This window comes from Halichoerus grypus, chromosome 5 (genome assembly GCF_964656455.1).
Source record: "Halichoerus grypus chromosome 5, mHalGry1.hap1.1, whole genome shotgun sequence".
NCBI classification, from domain to species: domain Eukaryota; kingdom Metazoa; phylum Chordata; class Mammalia; order Carnivora; family Phocidae; genus Halichoerus; species Halichoerus grypus.
Window position 1 is genome coordinate 104,077,190 of NC_135716.1, and position 24,773 is coordinate 104,101,962.

At 38.8% G+C, this 24,773-nt stretch overlaps 1 long non-coding RNA gene across 5 annotated transcripts in view; it reads right to left on the reverse strand.

Annotated features, from left to right (window-relative positions):
- The window catches only part of LOC144381893 (uncharacterized), a 122,284-nt gene that overhangs the window by 56,484 nt on the left and 41,027 nt on the right, over positions 1–24,773 (reverse strand). The window lies entirely within an intron of this gene.

The following is a 24,773-nucleotide window of genomic DNA, read 5'->3' on the forward strand; positions in this document are numbered from 1 at the left end:
AAGAAACAGGGACATCCTGCCTGTATCTGTGTAAGATAAACATACAAAGAAAATACACATCAGGCTCAATGAAGCCAATGTAGGAAAAATACAAAGGCGCATTAAAAAGAGACACTTTAAGCAAAAAGTGGCTCATTTGTTTAGGTTGTAATAGTCTTAGTGACTCATTTCTGAAAATGGCTTAGTGCATGTGCATTCACTCTCCCAAGTGTGAAGCAATCCCACTAGAATGGAAAAATGAAGAAAAGTTCAGTAACTAGGTTAAGCAGCAAGAGTATTAAGAAGCTGGAAATCTGATCTACTGAACCTTAATTTTCTGCGCTGTCTTTAGTCCTCATTCTCTTTCCAATCCTGTGGATGGGCCTAGACATACTAACACTTCCTATGTTTTGAGAGAGGGGATTCCAGAAGATGGCCTCGTTTGTTAATTTAAAAAATTATTTTGTAGCATGTAATAATTCTTAGGTGCCTTTCTTTATGCTTGCTAAACTGTGGCAATCAGTATTTGACAAATGACATATAAGATGAATTCAGAAATGAGATAGAGAAAAAAAACCCATTTAATGATCAAAGAATAAATAAGTACAGCCACAAAGACTTCTTTACTTGTAAATACTGGCTCACATTATTAATAATAATATAATTATTAACTAGTATCCAGGTGACTTATAATTTAGTATTAACAATAGGACAATTATGTAGATAAATATAAAATACGACAAAATATAGGAAGTGAGTATGTATTACAAGATTTAATGAGAAATGAGATATGGGACTCACCAACCAAAAGGTTCTCCCCTTGAACTCCCATTATCATCCTTTTTCTTCAAACTCATTAGAGTCTCCAGGCATTGTTTCTTCTACTCTCTCCCTGTTTTTGTCTATCCTCACTCCTTACTTTATTCAGTTCCAACCCATTTTAGATCCTACGGGTCATCAATCCAAGTTTTGCTAATATCTCAATTTCCCCTGTCCCATTATTCATGTTACATCCCGTCTGGCTGCCCATACTGGCTTTCTCTCAGTTCTTCATATCTGCTATGCTCATTTCCACTTCGGGGCCTTTGCATATATTGTTCCCTATGCCTAAAACACTCTTTCCTGTCCGCAAATGCCTTTAACCCCCTGCTACTTCACCTAGCTAAGACCTCTTCATTCTCCAGATCTCTGCCTATGCTGTGCATCAGAGAAGCCATATTTGATTCCCAGCCTAAGTTTTACCCTTTTAAATAAACATGTACAGATACTTTTTAAAACTTGACAAGTGAAATTAGCTGTCAAGTCTTCTTTTTTGTTAGATTATAACCTCTGCATTGGCGGGGGGCGGGGGGGGTACATTTCTGTTTTAGCCATTGTTAAATCCCCAGGGCTAATTTATCATTTGATCATGTTAGGCATGAATATTTATTCCATACAAATAAATGATAGGAGAAAGAGACTCTAGAAACTCAGCTGAGATGATCAAGGAAGGATTTATGGGGAAGGAAGCGTGTGAGATAGACTTTGACACAGAGTGAGAGGCAGCGGGATTGGTTGGTGCTGAGGCTTGGAACAAGAGAGTTAGTGGGTGCTCAGAGAAGAGTGGGCAGTTCATTTTGTAGAGTGTGGGTCACATAAGAGAGTAGGAAAGATTAGGCTGGAAAGGAAGGTCAACATAATATGGTGGGCGAAGCCCTGACTTGAAAATCAATACTTAATTTCATAGTTGATAAAGAGACAATGAAGAAATATGGTATACAGGCTAAGTGAAAGGGGAAAGAGAGCGCATGTAGGAAACTTGTTCATGACCTCAGTGATAGTCCAGGCAAGAAATAATAAACAACTGAGCTGTTGACTGCAAAAAATAGATGGAAAAGAAAACCGCAGTGATAGAAAGAATTATATGTTTAAGGTGGATTGTGTGGAGAAAGACTAAAATATTTAACTAAAATATTTGGGAGAGACAAGGAAAAGAGATAAGCCAGTGTGCCTCCTGATGTTTCCGTGAGAATAACTAGAAACATGGTGAATCCAGGAAAGTTGGGATAATCTGGCTTTAGGGATAGTGAGGGGAGGGAAGTGATGGGTTTATTTTGTAACATTATTGAGCTGGATTTTTTTTTTTAATCATCTAGAATAAAGTATTCTTAGGGTGTACACTGTGATCAATGGCTGAAGATTAATGCAGAATTTCTGCTCTAATGAGATTTTATATTTACATTTCTGGTAATTCCCTTAGTCACTTCATAAGCTTTTGTACTGGGGGGTTGTGCTTCAAATAATAAGATAAACACAGTGTGTCTTCTTGGAGAAATAATTGTACAGAAAATTTGAGACAATAAACCACCAACCAACTTAATCCCCTTCCCCAACTTAAAAATATTTTTATCTTAGAAGTACATTATGGATGAGAATACAAGATCCACATAGATTTTTAGACACTCTCAAATTCAAAGAAATGTCATGCTTGGCAAACTGCTTTAGTGTCTATATTCCTTGTCCCAATCTCCACACCCCTTGGTTGGAGTTTATTTTGCTAAGTAAGTTGTCAAAATAGTTTGTCCGCATTCATACACCTGGTAAGTGGTAGAGGAAGAATTTTAAACCAGAACTCCATAGAGCCTGCTCTCTCACCTATTTCATTAAATTAAATATATACTATTTATATATGATATTCAGCTAATATTATATTTAGCATCACTAACTAAGTAAATGACAACATAAAGCCAAATACTGTCAGCTGGTATTTTTCAATTATGAATTTGCAGGGTCTCCAAGAATGCAATCAGAGCAAATGATTTTTCACAGTGCTTGGGGGAGAGCGAAGATGGGATCATCAAAAGCATTAGTGTGGTGTTTCTTAGTTCACTGATGATTAATCAGACGGGTATGTTAAACATTCTTTTAAGGCTCAATCCATCCATCCTTCAAAATTTTAAAACAATGAACTGACATCACCTTCCTATTCAAAACCTTGAAAGCACAGTTTAGAAAGTCCTTCACAATCTGTGCCTAATTATCCTTCAACAATGAATCTCCATACAATTAGCCCCCAATACCCTAGATTTTAAACCATGAGTTAATACAACTAGAAGTCTTCCTGAAAAGGTAACCTTAAGGTTAAGACTTCAAGAATAAGTAAAAGTTGGTCAGATGAAGGGGTGGGGGCACAGGGTTGGGAGGTAGAGAATTCTTGGCAGCAACATGCAGAAACTGCATTATGCAGTAAGAGAAAGCCAGGCCCACTGAAGAAAGCAGTGGGAAACAGTGAAGGGTTGTGAGCAAGGAGTGACATGCTCAGATCTGTCTGCACTTAAGAAAACTCACTCTAGGGGCTCCTGGGTGGCTCTGTGGGTTGAGTATCTATCTAACTCTTGATATCAGCTCAGGTCTTGATCTCAGGGTCATGAGTTCGAGCCCCGCATTGGGCTCCATATGTGGAGCCTACTTAAAAAATTACCCTAGACACCACTGGAAATGGTATTGACACACATGGGATTGTTGCTACTCCCTCCAGATATACATGTTCCACTGATTTAGAACCACCTGTTTGACAGGTAAATGTGGAAACTGATTAATGGATTTACCTAACAAAACTGTAGTTTTGAAATTTCATCAGATTTTAAGGTACAGTAATTAAACACAAAGGCTTTCCTCTTAAAGCCTCACGGTGCATGTTACTGTGCTTTTATAAACTTTAGTAGCCATAATAAGCAAATGACTTTGGAGCCCTATATTTTTAAAATGTTGTTCAATGCGTGAAATGTGATATTACAGCATTCCCAAACCACTTTATAATCTTTTTAAAAAGTGCTTATTTAAATACACAAATATGATCAATGAATACAGAATTACATAATCACCAAGAGAAGTTGCTAATTTTCATAATGGTCTCTTGGCTTTTCCTCTGCTGATATTGGCGCCAAAGAAATTGGGTTATAACTATTGTTTCTCTGTGGCTGAAGAGACATTTCCAAGTACAGAATGAATGGAGTTCATTCAGAGGCCTTGCAAATGGGCTGTGGCCCCTTTTTATGCATGATGGGCCCCAGCAAGGATATTTAGAACAAAACCAACTTTTACTTTTTAACGCATTGACAAGGTCCTCCAATTTTAAAGGAGCTCCGCACAGTGGATTTACTCAGGTTTACCTCTTCTGTCATCACAATTTCTACAGAAGATTATTAAGGATGCCAGACAGTCTTCCATTCAGGGAAGGCAGCTGAATGTTCTGTTTTAATAACAGGGTAAATCATATGTTGTTTAAAACCTAAATTACAGAGGACGTAGGAATTTCCAATAGATTAAGCTTGACACAATGACATGAAATAATAACATTTGAGAAAAAAAAAAGAGAGAGAGAGAGTCTGGTGGAGAGAGCGAGTCCCTGTGGAAGGGAAAAAGGTGAAAAAGTCATGCATCTTTCAATAAACCTATTTTTTTTTTTTTTTTTTTTTTTTGTGGTTACTATTGTTCCTGAATACATCAGGGCTGCATGTATTTTTTTTGAACTGATTTTTTTTTAAAGGCAAGATGAGACTCTACAGTTGGGAGAATAAGAGGTTATAACCCACTTCCTCCACACCCTCTTGATACTTACCATCCACCCTTTGTGTGGTCTTTGGCTTATGCAGTATCCTGTCTCATTATGACTGGACTATAAAGAGTCAAATAACTGTCATCAACAATATAGTATCAAATTGAAGGTCTCATTTTTTAAAAATGTGTCCATTTTGTCAATTTACCTTTTTTTCCCCCTGTTTAAACCACAGAACCACCTCCTGCCAAGTTCACAACTGGCTAAGTAACAGAGAAGTAAACTGTAATCTAATGCTATGGTTTTAGAACAACACAGTCCAAAGATTTTAATATGAGAGGAAAGTAATTTCCAATTATTTGACCCATGAGTTCAATATTTAAAGGTTCACTAGTACTTTTTCCTATCTTAGCAAGGGAACTAATTTATTCCTAAATTGGCCCAAGGGCGGATCTCTCCTTCTCAAAGTAATTTGTGGGTTGGCCTACAAAGGGCACACAGAAGTCCAATGAAAAAAGAGTAACGAGGTAGAAAGAACAGGGGTTCTTGGCATCTGCTCGCACTGCAGCCTGCATTTCTGCCAACATGGATTGGGGTTTGATGGAGCGCAGCATCCAGTGGCTGGCTGAGGAACCTGTCTCCTCCTCACTGCACTCAGCAGCGGGGGACCAGTAAATGCTCCTTCACATCAAGTCCTTGTGAAGCTCTTGCAAGAAACTCTTCTTAATGGAGATATTAACAATTAAAGAACCGTCCTGAGACTGAATCATTCTGAGAGAGAAAAACATCTATCTAAGTCAAGTGACATTATCTCTGACCTAAGTTCTGCTAAAGACAAGACAGCTCCTCTGCGAGAAAGAAGACACACACTCTTTAGGGGTTAAAAGCAGCAGAGAGATAATTGCTAATTAATCCTTCCATGGTTTCATTAAGGAAATGTTTAACTTACCACCTATCCCGAGCTGCATTTTTATTAGAGAAATATTGTATAATGGCTCTGCATGTACTCTAAGCATTTTATTATATAACAATATTACATAATTACAGCAGAAATAACAGTACTATCTATCTTACCAGGTTGTGGAGAGGATAAAATGAGATAATAAGTATAAAGTGCTCATAAGCCATATTCCCAGTGCCTTGTAATTGCTCAGTAAATGGTCACTATTATTACTGCTGTTATGGAAACTTTTAATGTAAAGCTTCATTCCTTGGTCCAGCTAGAAACACCTATTAATGGAGATACAAGGGGCTAACTAGTAACTCTGAGTTTAAGCAGGATCTGGAAAAAAAAGAGAAATTTTTGATCCAGAGGCATTTATAAGGTTTTGAAGCACCCCAACACTCAGGTTTTCTGTAGTTTCCATAATTCCTGAAGTTTCTAAAGAGATATGCACTTTTAAGAAGTTAGGCTTTCACATTAAATGAGGGAATTTGCATCCTGGCTCCATGACTTAATCTCTCTATATTTTAGTTTTCTCCCGTGCAAAATGGAACTAATAATTCTACCTACCCCTCGGGGCCGTGGTGAGGATTAAAGAAGACCATATGGGTAAATGCTTCAGGCAGTGCTAGGAATTTAGGAAGTGCTAAACAGATCTTAAATCACTACCATCATTATCACCAAACGGCAGAATAGATAGGCAAATGGGATTTGTGTCTCTTTGCCTGAGATTATCTTTGATTTTCTATTCTCTTTGGAGAATTCTAATTTCAATTATTCAATTATTCTGTAGCTGAGCATTCCAAAATACAAGGTCATTACTAACCTTCCTGTTTATAAACTGGGGGGATATCTTAGAACACAGGGGCGGCAAGGAAAATAATCACGCATTGGTAAGCTAAAGAAAAGGAGGAGAACCCAGCAGGAAATGAAGTCACCTTGTTCATCCCTCAGGGACTACCAGGCCAGGCTAGTCCTCATCTTTGCTTTTCTCTCTCAGTGCCCTTGGTTTCCCTGCTTCCTCAGCAAGGCTCCAGTCTTGGTCTACATGACTTTTAAGCCCAAAGTCACTCATCCATTTGTCTGGGGGGGTTTGTCTCTAAATTCACATTCTTTTTTTTTTTTTTTTTAAGATTTCATTTATTTGACAGAGAGACACAGCGAGAGAGGGAACACAAGTAGGGAGAGTGGAAGAGGGAGAAGCAGGCTTCCCGCTGAGCAGGGAGCAGGATGCGGGGCTGGATCCCAGGACCCTGGGATCATGACCTGAGCCGAAGGCAGACACCTAAAGACTGAGCCACCCAGGTGCCCCTCTAAATTCACATTCTTGAGAGAGAATCTTGGTATCTTAGTCTGCCCTTGGACAGATTCCTGTAGTAATACTTGGTTTGGTCTGTTTGCCTCTTTGTTACCTCTCTTTCTACAGCTCTTAATTTCCAATTTCTGATTTTAAAAAAACCCCAAAGAACCTGTTTCCTAATTACATGATTGAACTCTTCAATCAAATTGGTTTAAACATATTCTTAAGAATTTGAATCTTGAGTGGGGGTGCCTGGGACAAAGTTCCTGAGCTCCTGATCCGGAGTCCTCAGAATTGCCCTGGTTTCTCACCTCCCTGAAGCTTGCTTGTTCAGAGATACCTTCAAATCTGTGAGCTACTCTAGTAGTTCTCCTTTTTAAAGATGATCTCTGTTTCTTAAGCACTTTTCTGTTTTTTTAGAACTAAAAGATCTTCCGTGGCTGAGTTCTCTCTGGGGAATCTAATCAGCCTCAGTCAGTTAGGGACTTGGGCAAGCCAAATTAAGCTAGAGGAGATGGCAGTTGTAGTAGGCAATTTGACATATCCATCACAGGGAAAAATGGGTTATAACAGAAGAGTCACATTTGTATCAATATCTACCATAGCCCTAGCAGGGTATAAAAAGCCTCATTTAACTAAATTCTATTTAAGTCAATAGGCATTCACTAAATATGGGGGGAGATTTAAGTGGGTAAATCTAAGTCTTTGCTCTCAAGGAACGCCTAGTCTGGCGGGAAGAATATATGTACACATATAACTGTAATATAAGGCAAGGTATCCTGACTACTCTGCTAGATGAAATAAGAATACAGAGAAAAGAATAATTAATTTGGGGTATGGGATTAGCCAAACAGATCAGCCTGTTGAGAGACTCAAATATCATGTTGCAAGCCGATAGGAAGCAGAGAAGGATTCCTTTTCAGGAGCCATGGCTCTTTGACATCTAAAGCAATATACAAAAGGAAAAAGACTCCCCAGGCTTATAGGCACTTGGGAGGTTTTATTGCTTTCCCACTCTCAACCTCACTTAGGCACAGGTCTAAGTAAAGGCCTATAGTGTCAGAACTTCTTTCTCCCCAACAAAGTGCTTCTCTCCTTCCTAACCCTAGCCCTAGGTTGGAAGGAATTATTGCAATCCAAGGCTGTTCTCCATGTCCAAGTTACCTCAACAGGGAGAAAATCTGAATTTATGGTCCCCGCACCTTTGAAGTGGAGGTAAATAAGACATTTTTTCAGATCTTAAATCTGGTATCTCAGCACAAATTCTAACCACAAAGTCATCCCCCAACCAGACAGTATCCATTGCGTCAAGGATGAGTCCTGGACACCAGTATAATCTCTGCCTCCTTACCTTCTCTTCTACACTGGCCCTGCAGGACTGAGATTCTGCCCTGAACGCAGCCCTTTTTACCTGAGAACTGATTTTCCTAATTATTAACAATCATCTCTCTGGTTTATGATTCTGGAGCCTGGGCATTGTATTCTAAACCCTAGTTCAATGAGCAATTCTTTTAGAACCCAAACTGATATCCTCCATACTTGAGAGCAGGGGATGACAGACTTTTTCTATCAAGGGCTGGACAGTAAATATCCTGTGCTTTGAGGGCCAGAGATTCTCTATCATAAGCACTCCATCTGCCAGTGTAACACTTAAGCAGCCACAGGTAATACTTGAGTAAATGGGTCGGGGCTGTGTTCTAATAAAACTTTTACAGAAAGAGGCAGTGATTTGGTCTCTGACAGTAATTTGCAGACCCCCGGCTCTTAAGCATCATTACCTATGCATTCAGGATTCCTTAATACCATGATCCATCTGTTGGAGAGATAACTCACCTCATCTTTCCCAATCCCCCCTTTATTTGCAAAGGTCTAGGATAACTCCCCCCATAGTTACAACACCCAAGATGTCCGTACACTTTACTTCGGTTCCTAGGATACTCCAGAGCCCACAATTAATATTTGTGTGTACTCCATCTTTCCCTCTAGAGTCAAAATGAAAAAAGAGAAACCAGAAATGGAATGGAATGGTGTGTGTATATATATAGATATATATACAGTTAAAAACAATAACAACTGAAAATAACTTAAAAAGCCTTAAAAAAAGTAACTGGTCCTTAATTCTGGAACAATAGGAGGGGAGAAAAGTAATAATCTGTTGTATTCTGGAGGGAGCAGATACCTTGGTCAAAAGTAAAGAAAATTAGTTGGGTTACTCCCTAGAAAGTGACAAGGAAACTGAGGTTCATAAAAATTAAATGAGAATTCCACATAGATATGTCATGGAATTGCTCATTATGCCTACCTTGAAGCAATGGAAGGGGATGGATTGCAATATCCCAGATTGGAAGTCAATATATTTTCTGAGTAAAGGTGTTAAATAAAGTGATTTTTAAAAATATAGTGGGCTTAATAGGATTCTGTAAGTGGCCTAAAAATACATACAATAATAGTAACAACTGCCATTTAGTTAAATGCCAGTGTAGTGGACATTTTTCTGATTTTGCCATCCAACGTCCATTCTCCTTTCTCTTGATAATACTCTCTATATTTTTCTCTGGGGAACCACACTTCCTGTGCTTTCAGTCCTTATGCGTTGAATGCTGCTGAAATTGTCCCTGATTCAAGAATTGGGTGTGTGATCTAGGTCTGGACAATCAGAACACTGAATTTCCCTGGACTTACAATTGTTTCAGGGATGGAAACATGCGAAAGTTGATTTAATCAAAGTGAGGCCAGAACTTTTTTAGGTGTTTCTGAGGAGAGTTGCTCTTTTTTTTTTCTGTTAGATTGGAAACCTACAAGATGTAAATATGGAGTTGGTAGGAGTCGGCATTAAGAAAGAACTTCTTTCGTAATAAAGCAAATATCAAGAAAAGTAAACCAGAGAAATGCAGGGAGATCAGGTCCTGAGAATAGAGTTGAATGCATAATATTTTAGTAATGAAACCAAAGCTAATTTTTTTAAAAGATTTTATTTATTTATTTGACAGAGAGAGAGAGCGAGAGCAGGAACACAAACAGGGGGTGTGGTAGAGGGAGAAACAGGCTTCCCGCTGAGCAAGAAGCCAGATGTGGGGCTCCATCCCAGGACCCTGGGACCATGACCTGAGCCGAAGGTAGACGCTTAACGACTGAGCCACCCAGGAGCCCCCAAAGCTAATTTTTAAAATTATAACCAATTTTCTTTTTTTCTCCCTCCATTACTCCCTTTATTTTTCCTTCTCTCTCTCTCTCTTCCTTCCTTCCTTCCTTTTCCTTTATGACTGCAACTGAGAGTGCTAATACAGTCTATATTATGTTAGTCAGTATGTATACATTTTCTTTAACTGACAAAACAATCTTACGGTGAACCTAATTATTCTCATCTTCAGGTCAATCAACTGAGGAATTGCATAGTATGCCCATGGTCATGCACCTAATATGCCTCAAAGCTATGATTCAACCTCAGGCCAGTCTGACTCCAAAGGAGTTCTCAGGGGACAGGGCTGTTCTCAGGGGACAGGGCTCCTAAGGGACCAAGCCTTAAGGTTTCAGCAACTCACATCTGCTTATAATTTAGGGGTCATATCTATATTAGAGGCATGATGATAGCACATTTGCTCTGGCCTGTGATGTGAAAATAAATGATTTACTTTTGAAAATGTAGTGATCCCTTGACCAAGCCACAGGTGACTTTTAGAATATTCATGAAACAATTATTACAGACAAGTCATTTATAAAAGGTATTTCTTTAAAGCAAATTGCACTTTCCACTTTTAGCCCAATGTCAGATGTCCAAAACAAAACTTTTATACTCATTCATCCTACAACAGACATTGAGAGATGTTGAGACATTTAGAACATACTAGGCACTAAGTCTAGCAATGGAGTAATGATACTAGGATGCCCAGAACAAAAATATGGTAGAGAAAGGACATCTTAAATTAATAAGGCATCTTATGTTCCCAGCATCTGCCTGAAATAGTCACATCCTGAGAGTCTGGCAATGTAACACTTTCCCAGACATGTGAAACTTCATAGGGAACCACTCTTTCTAAACAAAGCATAAGAGTCTGAGATGCAGGGGGCACTTCGTGGCTCAGGGTTAAGCAGTGACTCTTGATTTCGGCTCAGGTCATGATGTCAGGGTCCTGGGATTGAGCCCTGAGTCAGGTCTAAATTGGGCTCCGCGGGGAGGCTGCTTGAGGATTCTCTCCTCCCTCTCCCTCTGTCCCTCCCCTTGCTCACCCTCTCTTACTAAAATAAACAAATCTTTAAAAAAAAAAAAAAAAGAGTCTGAGATGCAGTACTGAACAAACCTCTCCGTGCTTCAGTTTCCTCATCTGTAAAATGAGGATGCTCATAATAGCACTATTATTATTTGTACCCAGCCTCTCCTAAGTTCCTCAATTAAATGAACTACTGACTTCCTTTCTACTTTTTAGGCTTAAATATTTATAGATTTTTCATAGAATATGATTCACTTTTGTCTCTTTTGTGCTCTCTCTCTCTCACACACACACATGCTACATAAATTCCCTTCAGAAATGAGGAAGTTGTAATACATGCCCACAGTTGTAATTTAAGTTAAATACTATTTTGTCAGGAAACAACCAAAGATTATTACTCTATAGTACTGAATAAGGAAATATATCAAGATAGTTTTCATTATAAAAATATATTCTTTTAGGGCGCCTGGGTGGCTCAGTCATTAAGCGTCTGCCTTCGGCTCGGGTCATGATCCCAGGGTCCTGGGATCAAGTCCCATATCGGACTCCCTGCTCGGTGGGAAGCTGGCTTCTCCCACTCCCACTCCCTCTGCTTGTGTTCCTGCTCTTGCTGTGTCTCTCTCTGTCAAATAAATACAATCTTTAATATATATATTCTTTTAAAATACCTCCCTTCTCAAATTTTCTCTTAATGTTAATGTAGCCACATGGCTTATATAAATTGTAACAACATGGAAGCCAATTATCTTGAACCATCTAATGTATGGTTACGTCTGGAGCACTGATATGATTCTCATTTAAATAATGCTATATTTTGTACACACATTCTGTCTTTACATCTATTTAGAAGAGAAGGAGTAGGCTGAGGCAATAGGAAAATTTTTCAAATAAGTGTGGAAATCAGAGAAATTTCCCTTTATTCCTTTCACCATAATACATTAAGATAGGTCATTGGAATCTAGTTCAAACAAATCAAAAGTCTCCTAGTGTTTTTGAATTGCAAAGACCAAAATGTTGGGGCACCTGGGTGGTTATGTAGTGGCTCAGTTGGTTAAGTGTCTGACTTCGGCTCCGGTCATGATCCCAGGGTCCTAGGATGGAGCCCCGCATCGGGCTCCCTGCTCAGCGAGGAGCCTGCTTCTCCCCCTCCTCCCTGTTCATGCTCTTTCTTGCTATCTCTGTCTCTCTCTCTCTCTCTCAAATAAATAAATAAAAATCTTTAAAAAAAAAAAAAGACCAGGGGCGCCTGGGTGGCTCAGTCATTAAGTGTCTGCCTTCAGCTCAGGTCGTGATCCCAGGGTCCTGGGATCGAGCCCCATATCGGGCTCCCCGCTCTGCAGGAAGCCTGCTTCTCCCTCTCCCACTCCCCGTGCTTGTGTTCCCTCTCTCACTGTGTCTCTCTCTGTCAAATAAATAAATAAAATCTTAAAAAAATAAAAATAAAAAAAAGACCAAAATGTCTAAATTGTCATCTCAGCAGCAGATAGCTAGATAGCTGAGACAACAAACACACATTTCTTTCTTTTCCCCAGCTTTACTGAGGTATGATTGATAAATAAAAATTGTATATATTTGGGTTGTACAATATGATTTTTTAAGGTATACAGTGTGATGATTTCATATAATATACATTGTGAAATAGTTGTGGTAATCAAGATAATCAACACATCTATCACCTCACATAGTTACCTTTGTGGTATGCATGGTGAGAATGCTTTAAGATCTACTTTCTTGGGGCGCCTGGGTGGCTCAGTCGTTAAGCGTCTGCCTTCAGCTCAGGTCATGATCCCAGGGTCCCGGGATTGAGCCCCGCATCGGGCTCCCTGCTCACCGGGAAGCCTGCTTCTCCCTCTCCCACTCCATGCTTGTGTTCCTGCTCTCGCTGTCTCTTTGTCTATCAAATAAATAAAATCTTTAAAAAAAAAAAAAAATCTACTTTCTTAACAAATCAAGTATACAATATGGTATCATTGACTATACTCCCCATGATGTACAACTGATCCCCAGAACTTATTCATCTTATAACTGAAAGTTTGTACCCTGGGCCAACATCTCCCCATTTCCCCCAGCCCCTGGCAACCACCATTCTATTCTCTGGTTCTACAAGTTCAACTGTTTTTTAGACTCCATGTATAAGTGAGATCATACAGTATTTGTCTTTCTGTGTCTGGCTTATCTCATTTAGCATAATGTCCTCTAGGCTTATCCATGTTGTTGCAAACAGCAGAATTTCCTTCTTTTTCTATGGCTGAATAATATTTAAATATATAGTATATATGTAATATATTTGTGTGTGTGTATAATATATATTTTATATATTATATTTTCTTTATCCATTTATCTGTTGATGGGCACTTAGGTTGTTTCCATATCTTGGCTATTGTGAATAATGTTGCAATGAACATGATAGTGCAGATATCTCTCTGAGAGACTGATTTCATTTCCTTTGGATTTAAACCCAGAAGCGGAATTGTGGATCATATGGTTGTTCTATTTTTAATTTTTTGAGGAAGATCCAAACTGTTTTCCATAATGGCTGCACCAATTTACTATTTCCAAGAACAGTGCACAAGGACTCCCTTTTCTCCACATTCTCACCAACACTTATCTCTTGTCCTTTTGATAATAGCTATCCTAACACCTGTGAGGGGCTATCTCATCACGGTTTTTTTTTTTTATTTGCTTTACCCTGAGGATTAGTGATATTGAGCACCTTTTCACATACCTGTTATTCATTTGTATGTCTTCTTTGGGAAAATGTCTATTCAGGTCCTTTGCCCATTTTTAAATTGGGTTTTTAGTTTTTTGCTATATTGAGTTGTATGATTTCCTTCAATATTTTGGATATTAACCCCTTATTAGATATATGGTTCGCAAATATTTTTTTCCTATTTTTGTAGGTTGCCTTTTCATTTTTTGATTGTTTCCTTTGCTTTACAGAAGCTTTTTAGTTTGAGGTAGTCTCAATTGTTTATTTTTGCTTTGTTGCTGTGCTTTCTGTGTCATATGTATATAAAAACAACAACAACAAAAAAAACATTCTCCAGACCAATGCCAACAAACTTTTTCCCCTGTGTTTTCTTCCAGTTTTCCCTATGTTTTATGGTTTCAGGTGTTACATGTAAGTTTTTCATCCATATTGAGTTGATTTTTGTAGAAGGCCCAATTTCATTCTTTTGCATAAAATATACATTTCTTTTAGTGCCCATACAATGCTGAATGAAGCCATGTGGTGTAGTTAAAGAACAAGAACATTGGTGCCAGACAACTGTGGGTTCAGATTCGGGTTCTGGATGAGGTTCTTAGATTAAATGCATTGTTGCATGTAAAGTACTTAGCATGGATACTGGCATTTTGTAAGCACATGCATATGTATAGTAATGTTAGATTTACAAAATAAAAATCTTCATAGAAAAGCTTTCAGTAATAAAGGAAATATTAAAAGCAAAAACCACTATATATCTTTGAGGTTTCTTTACTAGTAACATATTAAAAAAACCATTAAAATCAAATTCTTAATATAGCTTTATGAATTAAGAGTTAAATCACTTGGGCATATACAAAGGTCTAGTTAAATGCCAGGGAGATGCTGTACTAATAGAGAATAATTTTTTTGGATGAGAAATGGTTTATTAAGGGGACTCATAGATAGAAGCATGCCTTGGGTAGCCACAAGACAAAAAGGTTTCCACAACCCCATGACCCCAGCATGAGTCCTAGAGGCTGGGAGTACATGCTGGGGTACCACACAAGGGGAGAATGTTTCAGAATGGATGTGTACCATAGTCATATCTCCAGGGCAGGTCAAGGACATTAGGCACTGAAGGCATACTTAAGGGTGTGGTTAAATAAATGAGAAATAATTTGGGGGTTGCTGTGCTCAAGAACAGCTGAGGTCACAGAAAGGTCCTCAAGGAGGATTTGTCCAAGGGGTATCTGGGTGGCTCAGTAGGTTGGGCATCTGCCTGCAGCTCAGGTCATGATCCCAGGGTCCTGGGATTGAGCCCTGCATCAGGCTCCCTGCTCAGCAGGGAGTCTGCTTCTCCCCCTGCCTCTCCCCTTCTTCATGCTCACACACATACTCTCTCAAATGAAATCTTAAAAAAAAATAAACAGGACGATTTGTCCAAGATTGCACGTTAGTCTGGTTCACTCAAGGAGCATTGTGCCTTGGGGAAAATGAAGAGAGACCTTGAAACCCTCTATTGCCATTGGGTCTCCTACCTTCATTCCCCAGTGAAGATTGATGGAAATGTTACTTTATTAAAGCCAGCAAGTATGTGATAGTTTAGAAATCAGTGACCTTCAATGATGTGCCTGTGGACTTCACCAAAGAGGAGTAGACTTTACTACACCATCAGAGAAACCTATACAGAGATGTGATCTGGAAAGTCATGGTTTCATTTCACTGGTACATACCATTAAACCTCGAGTAATGTGATTCTTCCTTTGTGAAGGCAATAAAATTAATGAGATTATGCAGCAACTCTACCCCATGTACACATAACAGGAAGCTGACAAACAGAAGAGCATTCTCTGGCCCACTTTGGCTCCTCTTAGATGAACCAGAAGCACAACTGCTCAGGTTCTGACCTCAGGGCTCTATATTGTGCAGGCAGAATCTAAAGCAGAATCTTTAAAAAAGGGCATTAACAAGGACTTATCATGGGACATATCCCAGGCCACCATCCTGCAAAGCTGAGGTTGAAATCTGCTTGAATGTTGCACTGCGTGAACCAAGGTCATTTCAGAGCAGCTTAGGAATGTAAGTGAATAGGGCCATCTCCATCCCTCGGGAGATCAGGTTATTTAGAGTTGGGTTCATATTAATTAATCAAAAATATTGATTAGTAATGGAGAATAATTCTTTTATTACTATGTAACTGTTTTAACTATATTTAACTATATTGCCCAACATCTTATTAGTTCAAATGCAATGTGAAATGCTATATTGTATGTTATTCTACACTTGATTTGCTTAGTTATAGAATTTGGGGTTATTTGTTACTTTTTATGGTTTTTTATATACTTGATAGTGAGCTGAACACTTAGTTTAGCTTCAGTTACACAATTACAAGATCTTTTTCATCACACAATTATTCTTTTAAAATTGAATGTGGAAGTACAAATGTCCAGAGTGTAGACAGCTGTTCAAACAATAAGAACTCTATGTATCAGGACAGGTGCTGTTATTATCCTTCAAATCCTTAACACAAGTGTTGGGTTTATAAAAAATTTGGAGGAAAAAGACACAATAAACAAAAAAAGATAAGAGGGAGAGAGTAGTAAAAGTAACAGGTTTCAACTTATTCCATGCACAAGCATCAAAGAATAGTCAATGACAAGTTCACTGAAAAGTATAGGGGATTGTCCACTACTTTGGATACCACATAATAAAACCGAATTGGGATATTTATTGTAGCTAGCAAGCCCAAGGCATGGCTTCAAAGTGTTACTAAGAATCACCTGGCATACTTACAAAACCTGAAGAATCAACTTAATTTACAAATTATTAGACTATGAGTTACTTCAGGGCAAAGTCCAGCTTACTCATCATGGTTTTACCAGTACCTCACACAAACTGGGTAATGACTAAATGAAGGAACACGGCCAACTGAAGACTACACCTACTGGAAGAAAAGCCATACCGTAGTCAAATGGCACTATCCCATAGGCTGAAATCAAAGGCCAGATGATCAAAAGCTGTGGTTCTCAATTAGGGGAGATATTACCTCCAGAGGACAATTGGCCATGTCTAGAGTCATTTTTAGCTGTCACAACTGTGGGGATGATGACATCTGGAGGGTAGAGGCCAGGGATGCTGCCAAACATCCTATAGGGCACAGGACAGCCCCCCACAACAAAGAATTATCTGGCCCACAATGTCAATAGCGCTAAGGTTAAGAAGTCCTGATCTAAAAGTTAACTGACTATTCACAATAGCGTCAGTCCTCCAGAGAGACTCCACTAAACCCTACCTTGTTTAAATAAAACACCTCATTATACGATTCACTACTCATTTTCCAAAAAAGAAAAGCTGCTGAAATGGATGGAAATGTGGAAGTAGAATGAAAAGCCTTCCATTTTCTCTCAGCTAGGAGACAATTTTTCATACAGTAGTATTTATCACTACAGGTGATCTTTAGGAACCAGGGATGAACATGAGTGACAAGGGTATGCTTGCAATAAGCTGTTGCTTTTCTCCTAGAAAATATATTGACTTTTATTAGTGAGACATTTAGAGAGGTCAAATATGGAAGGGCTAGCTTGGTGCTCGATATTGTCATGAGAATACTGAAATAGAAAAGGTAAAGGCAATAATGATAAAGAAGATAGTTAACATCTTTTGAGTGCTTTCAATCTGCCAGGTACCATACTAAGCACTTTACACGTGTTTTCATTTAACTGGCAAAATCTATCAATTTTAGAAATGGAGGGTTCGAGAGAGAATATTATTTTCTCATTTACATAAAAATTGTTTCATAATTTCTCTTTAACATGTCCCTTTCCTCCCCTAGACAGAGACCTTCTGGGGGATAGGGTCTCTTGTCTTATTCATCATTTTTCATCATTTTAACCCAAGAACCTGACACTTCACCACAAAACAGGGCATTCGTTACAAGTTTGTTACATGAACAAGGGTATCGCTGCTCAGTGAGACATAAATCTAGAGAAACTATCTGAAACCCTCCAGAGTCTGAGAAGAGAGGTTATCACAAGTCTAGTCTGTGAGCTCCTCCATGAGTAAGATATCTCATTTATCTTTGCATTCACAGTTACTAGAGAAGAGTGTAGCAAATAATAGGCACTTGGAATATTTTGAATTGAATTGATCTGGAGACTGTAACTATTTTCAGAAGCTCTTCCAAGACAGGGAAATGTGATCCACCCCTTTACTCGGATCTTGACTCAGCAAGTACAGTTACTCCTGTTTTTCACTTGTGCTTGTTTACTGCTCTTGTGTGGTTCCTGCTTCTTACAGGTTCAGCTCTGATAAAAACAATTAATGGCACTCAGACGAGGGCAAAGGGAGGAAGTATTTCACTTGGGCAACTTCTTCACCCAGCTATATATTTGTCAGTGTGAGGTGCAGAGTGTTTACATAAGTATAAACAAAGGCAAATATTCCTTTCTGAATCTAACACAGAGCGCTCCGGCTGCCCAATTAGATTGCGGCCGTATGTGGGGAGCCATCCTGTGGTGCTGTGGTGGATACTGTGGGAAAGGGAGGAAGAAAAGAAGTAGAAACAAGCTGAATGTGCTGAGGCAGAAACTATATGTCTATTTTGGGCATATCCCACCGTTAATCTTACCCTCCTGATGTTTTATCAACAACAGACAAGAATGACCTGTCTTCTGTTTCTCAGCCACTCAAGAAAGCTTTCACTAAAGCTCAAAAATCAAGCACACTGGCATAACAACAACAACTATAAAGTATTTGTTTGCTGTTCTTTTGTTTTAGAAAAGACTTTTCTTCTCATTCTCTTCGTGAATAATGTTTATGAAATGCTCTCTTATACATGCTTATCTGTCATTAATTGCACAGAGAAAGAAGTTTCTGCCCTCTGAGTTTCTGTATTGCAGGGAATAAGGGAGAGCAGAAAAGGTCAGAGTCCTCTCCTCTAAAATGTCATAACCCAAAATAATATATAAATAAATGTTTATTGTACCCAGGCAAAATTGACAGTAGTATAGATCCCAGCAACCTGAATGGAGACTGTATGCCCTCAGAGCTTGGAGTGGACAAATAAACATGAAAATATAACACCTTCCAACTGCCCTCAATACAACTTCTGCATTTTGTTGGTTCTGAGATGAGAAAATGAGATTATCTCTTGGATAATCTCTGATAGCTTCCTGTCCGTCTCCAACAGTGGCAGATCCTTTCTCAGTCTCGTCCTCAAGGGATGGGAAGACCCCACCGTGGGCCACCAGAGAGCCAACACACGCACAGCACTTGCAACCCTTCTTGTTTTCTTAGTGTTCCTGTTTCCACTGGCACAATTCCGCCCCCCCCTCCCCCCGCCACCACCCCTCCAGCCCAAGGCAGGGCTGCAAATGAAAGCAGCTGCCCAAAGTGGAGGAAGTTCAAAGACCAGAGAAGAAAGAGAAGGGAGGTGGGGGTCAAATGAGGAAAACAACTGAGGACAGCAAGAAGACTCTTGGCAACTCTGCCTTGTACAAAAGTCTAAAACATACGGGGGACAGATGGACTGGTGGCAGCCCGTGGGCAAAGTGATGCACCCATAGGCTTTCAAGTGACAACTGAGTATTGTATTTTACAAAGACTCGCAAACTTTTAATGCTCCCAGGGCAAGAAATATTTCAAAATATCTTCCTGTGAGCTTCTGGTGGCCACTTTTCAGGTTCCTGTCATATATTCACTCATTCATGTTTCTGAATCATGCTACAGATGAAAACCTATTTACAATTATTGCATGAATTTCTCCTTTTGATTTCATTACTTAGGGGTTATGGAGAAAATATTGGTATGGTTATTTTGGAATCTGATTTCAGAAGGTCCATTTAGAGGGATTAGTGTATCTCTAGCATTTATTTTTTAACTACAAGGTTTTAGTGCTTCATTAGGTATTAATATTTAATCTTGAAATTATTATAAAAGGATTACAGTTAAAACATTTCAGTCAGTTGCTTTCTTTTGAAGAACTTAAAAGAAGTAAAATAAATACAACTTACGAGACCTTTCGGAATACATTTTAAAGACAGATTTAAAGAATATAGAAATAAATACCCTACTGTATTTTAGGATTTTTAGAAAACTTTTTTGCAACTTAATTTTATATAGTTATGATTCAGTGTTAATAATATATGAATTCTAGCATGTTGGAATTCCAAAACAGATTGGGAAACTCAATGGACTGCAGATTCTGGGAGGAGACTTGTTTGAATATATTCACAAGTTCAAGCATCTACATTTTTAGCGCATTTTCTATTGCTTATTTAAAAAATATATTTACAAAGCAAGGATAACTGTGAAATAGGACCTGCAAATGTTTGATCTACGTAGAAATTTCAGGGACGTAACTGCAGAGCAGTGAACACTTTCTACAGACAGACTTCCAAATCTGCAAGTCTTTTCTTTCAGTAAACACTTTCCCACCATCGTGAGAACCATTTCTCATTAACAACCAAATTGTTTTCAGATGCTGTGCTATAAGGGGTTTCCTTAGAAACCATTTGGTAAAAGACTGTGGCTTTCTTCCATAGAATCTCAAGCAGTGAAAAGGCAGATTTTCTGGCATAAATCAAACCCAATTTCTAGGGTTCACTAAACCCTTTCTCCTCAAAATAATGTTTTGTGACTTGATCTTAGCAGTTAATAGTACATGCAGGAGAGCTGGTGTGAACCAGTTTTGAATGAATTTTATTCCATTGCTTTTGTCATTCAACTGAAATCACTTCCAGGGCTTGTTATACCTTGATGAAGGTTTAACTGCACAACGGATGGACAAAATAGTACATTTTATTGTATAGCAAAATCTGTACATTTTTTCCTACTAAGTCTGCCCAGGTGAATTAATCTTTTTACTGATAGGATAATACCATCTGTTCTGACTCCAGAGTTGTTCTTGCTTATAAATATACTTTTTAAAAAAGAAGTTGGGCAACAAGGACGTTTTTGTACTAAAAATATAGATACTTCATCTGGCCAATATATACAAACATACATACCAATAATGTTTTAGGGAGTTTCTAGATGCATACAAACTCATAAGAAATACACTGAAAAAAAGCATTTGCATCAATAATTATGTCTCAAGTGTGGACTTGGCAGAATACCTTAAATGGAAATCTAAAATATTACTGGGATGGGATCATGATTTTCCATAACTCCATACCTTTTGCACACATTGTTCTTTCTGCCAGCAATGTGCATCTGCCTCCCAGACAAATCTTATTCCTCCTTCAGACTCTGCTCAACCATCTCCTCATTCATTCATGCAATAATTTTTTACTGAGCACCTACTATATGCTAGATGCTGGAGAGAACAAGATAATACCCTTTCCTCATGGAGCTGATGGTTGAATCTGAATTGGTCATCTTTCCCTAACTTCAGACAGTTACCACCAGCCATTTAACAAGTATCTAAGAGCACTTACTAAGTACTAGTTCTAGACACTTGGCATACATATTGCAATCCTTTATTTGTGAATCTACTTCACCTCTTTGACTATGAGCTCTTTGATGAAAGAACTTTTACATATTTTTCTTTTTTTTTTTAAAGATTTTATTTATTTATTTGAGAGAGAGAGAATGAGAGACAGAGAGCACGAGAGGGAAGAGGGTCAGAGGGAGAAGCAGACCCCCTGCTGAGCAGGGAGCCCAATGTGGGACTCGATCCCGGGACTCCAGGATCATGACCTGAGCTGAAGGCAGTTGCTTAACCAACTGAGCCACCCAGGCGCCCGAAAGAGCTTTTACATATTTTTGTATTCCCAATACCTAGCACAGTTTCTGGAACATAGTAGGAAAAAAGTAAATTTTTGTTGAATAAATGACTAAAATAAATGAGAATATTCTAGCTAATAAAACAGGCTTTCTTTTACTTGAAAACTATCAGTAACGTACCATAGGTTTATAGAAGTATTGGTCCTGATTTGCTAAAAACTTCAGCCAAGCATTTTAGAGACGTGAAAGATGGAAATCTGAAAAAGGGTCAAGCTGCTCTAAGAAATTTGGCAACAAAGATCCTGTCATATTACCAGGCGAGTCTTTCCCAAGATTGAATTAATAAGCTTATATGATGATCCATCTAAGTTCAAAAAATAATTCAAATTAGACTTTGTTTTCTTAATTAGATGACACAAGTCTTGTGGCAATTTCGTTTGATGGTATTTGAATTAAAAAATTCAACTCTTGGGACGCCTGGGTGACTCAGTCTGGTAAGTGTCTGCCTTCGGCTCAGGTCGTGATCCCAGGGTCCTGGGACTGAGCCCCGCATCGGGCTCCCTGCGCCGCGGGAAGCCTGCTTCTCCCTCTCCCACTCCCCCTGCTTGTGTTCCCTCTCTCGCTGTGTCTCTCTCTGTCAAATAAATTAAAAAATTAAAAAAAAAAAAAAAGATCTGGCACCCTGCCCCCACCTCTCCAACCTCATCTCCTACCACTCCCCCTTTTCTACATGCTCTTACCAGACTAACTCCTTGCTATTCTTTGACATCCAAGCAATTTTGCCTCAGTAACTTGGCACTTGCTTCTCCTCCTGTCTGGACAGCTCTTCCTCACATACCTTGAAAGGTCACTTTCTCCTTCTTGCAGGTCTTTGCTCAAATGTCACCTTTTCAGTGAGACCTTCCTTGACATCACATCTCAAACAGCAGGCTTACCTTCTCCACTCCCAAGCACTCCCTAATCCCCTTACCTGCTTTAATGTCTTCATAATATTTACCACCATGTAACATACTACATATTTACTCTTTTTTTTCTTTTGGTCTGTCTTCCCTAGTAAAATGTAAACCCTACAAAGCTAGGTATTTTAACTATATCCTTAGTGATTAGTAGTGTGCCTTACACACGGACAATACCCTACAAATATTTATTGGGTGAACGGATTTGATTAACCTATCAAAAACTGTGTCTTTAGCATTAACTCTCTATGTTGTACTGTGCTAATAACTGTGGACCACAAATATGGTAAGAGAAACCTCCTGAATTTGTGGATTCAGAATTTACTATTTTGATCTGATATGCACCCTGAAACTGATTCAGAAGCCCAAACGTACCTAGCACAACTGTACCGCTGCATTTTCTGCCCCCCAAATCTTCTTGCCTCAAAATCACTACCCTGAAGAAGGCAGTTTTGTGAACACCAACAGATTGATAAGCATTTCCTACCTGTCTATGTGAAAATGGGGATGGAAGTAGGGACATGAGCCCTCCCACAAAGTAGTTTTAATCTAGTTGGGAACCTCAAATTGAAAGTACCATTTCCTCTACAGCGAAATTCTTGTAAGAAAGTTTCAAGCATAGCTAATTATTTCTAAGTGGAAAGAAAAAGCTTTAAATCAGGAATCTAATTTCATTGACTACTGAGGGATCTATTCCCATTATAAAACCATTTATGGAAATGAATCCGTGGTGGTAGTGTGTTTAGTCAAAGTCATCAAATGTAAGAAAAGACTAATTATCATAAAGTTGTCAAGAAAAAGAATATCAAAATTTCTAAGACATTGAAGATGCATTAAAAAAGGCAACTGTCCACATGTTCTAAATAAAAATACCTAATCACCTTTCTTTCCCTATTTCTGATAATTATCTAATACATCTCAAAATTCCCTGTAAAATATTAATGTATTAAGTTAAAAGTAACCAATTATCTGATTTGGGTTTATATCAGATATTATCTTATACTAGATTCTTCCAGAGATGTAATAAAAAGCATCAAGGGCTTCAAATTTATGATAAATAAAATTAAGAATATTCTATTAAGTAATTCTCCTAGTTATTAAGCTATTCCTTACTTATTATTATCCAGTTACTACCTTAGTTCTACTGATCTTTCCAAAAATTTTTCATAGCATTTAAGCCTCCTAAAAGAACATACACATATATGTATGTATAGGCATGCATGTACACATGTCCACAAACACACACAGAAAGAAATCTTGGTCAGACCCTACTTTTCAGCTTTACCTATGACATCATATAACCTTTCACTCAAGTTATTTGGCTTTCTTTCCTGGTGCCCAATTTTTTTTAAGTGGCAGAATGTTTCAATTTACCATCTAGTATTGCTTTTAATTTGAAACTGGCTTGGCATTCTCCCTCGTACTCATTAATACACTTCAGGAACTCAGCTCTCACATACATTGTATCTTTTAACTCTCAAAATATTGAGGAGACCATTAAACTTGGATAAGGTTAACAGCAGATATGTTGAGTCTTCAGCAACAAAGGCTAGAGGTATAGGGGAGAGGTCTGGACTAGGCCAGTGGTAGGATGACCAATTCATTCTGCTTTAGCTGGGATTTTCCCAGTTTAGCACTGAGATTCCCGTGTCCCAGTAATCCCCTCAGTCCTAGGCAAGCCAAGACAACTGGTCCCCCCCTCATGGATGACAGGCTGGAGGAAACTGAACTGACAGGAGCCTGATCTCTTAGTGCGGCCCAGTGAGCTACTTTGAAAGGAATAGTAAGTGCAGATGTGGCTCTGAGAAGAGTCAGGCCAATGGAATCTAATTCAGTTGGTGAGGCAGGAACAGTGATGCCTGTAGACAGACAGCAAGAATTGGAATCTAATAATCTGGTATTGGGTTAGCGTGACCTTATGGGTATTTATGGAGCACAAAATACAAAGCCTGTGGTAGGAAAGCTAGCCTAGGCTCTGATAATCTGGTAATGCTGATGGTAGTAAAATGCTCCCTGACCCGCTGGGAATGAGTTTGCTGGTGGAGAACTTCCAATTACATCTGCCAAATCAGGGGCGCCTGGGTGGCTCAGTCGTTGGGCGTCTGCCTTCGGCTCAGGTCATGATCCCAGGGTCCTGGGATCAAGCCCCACATCGGGCTCCCTGCTCCGCGGGAAGCCTGCTTCTCCCTCTCCCACTCCCCTGCTTGTGTTCCCTCTCTCGCTGTCTCTTTCTGTCAAATAAATAAAATCTTAAAAAAAAATAAATAATAAATAAAAATAAATAAAATAAAAATACATCTGCCAAATCAATGAAACACAGACATGGATGAAATTAAGACTCAAATGTGCACAAGGTTGCATAGCTAGGAAGAGTCACAGTTAAATTTTAAACTTAGATCTTTCTGCCCCCAGGTCTGCTGGTTAGGCATTTAAATAAAG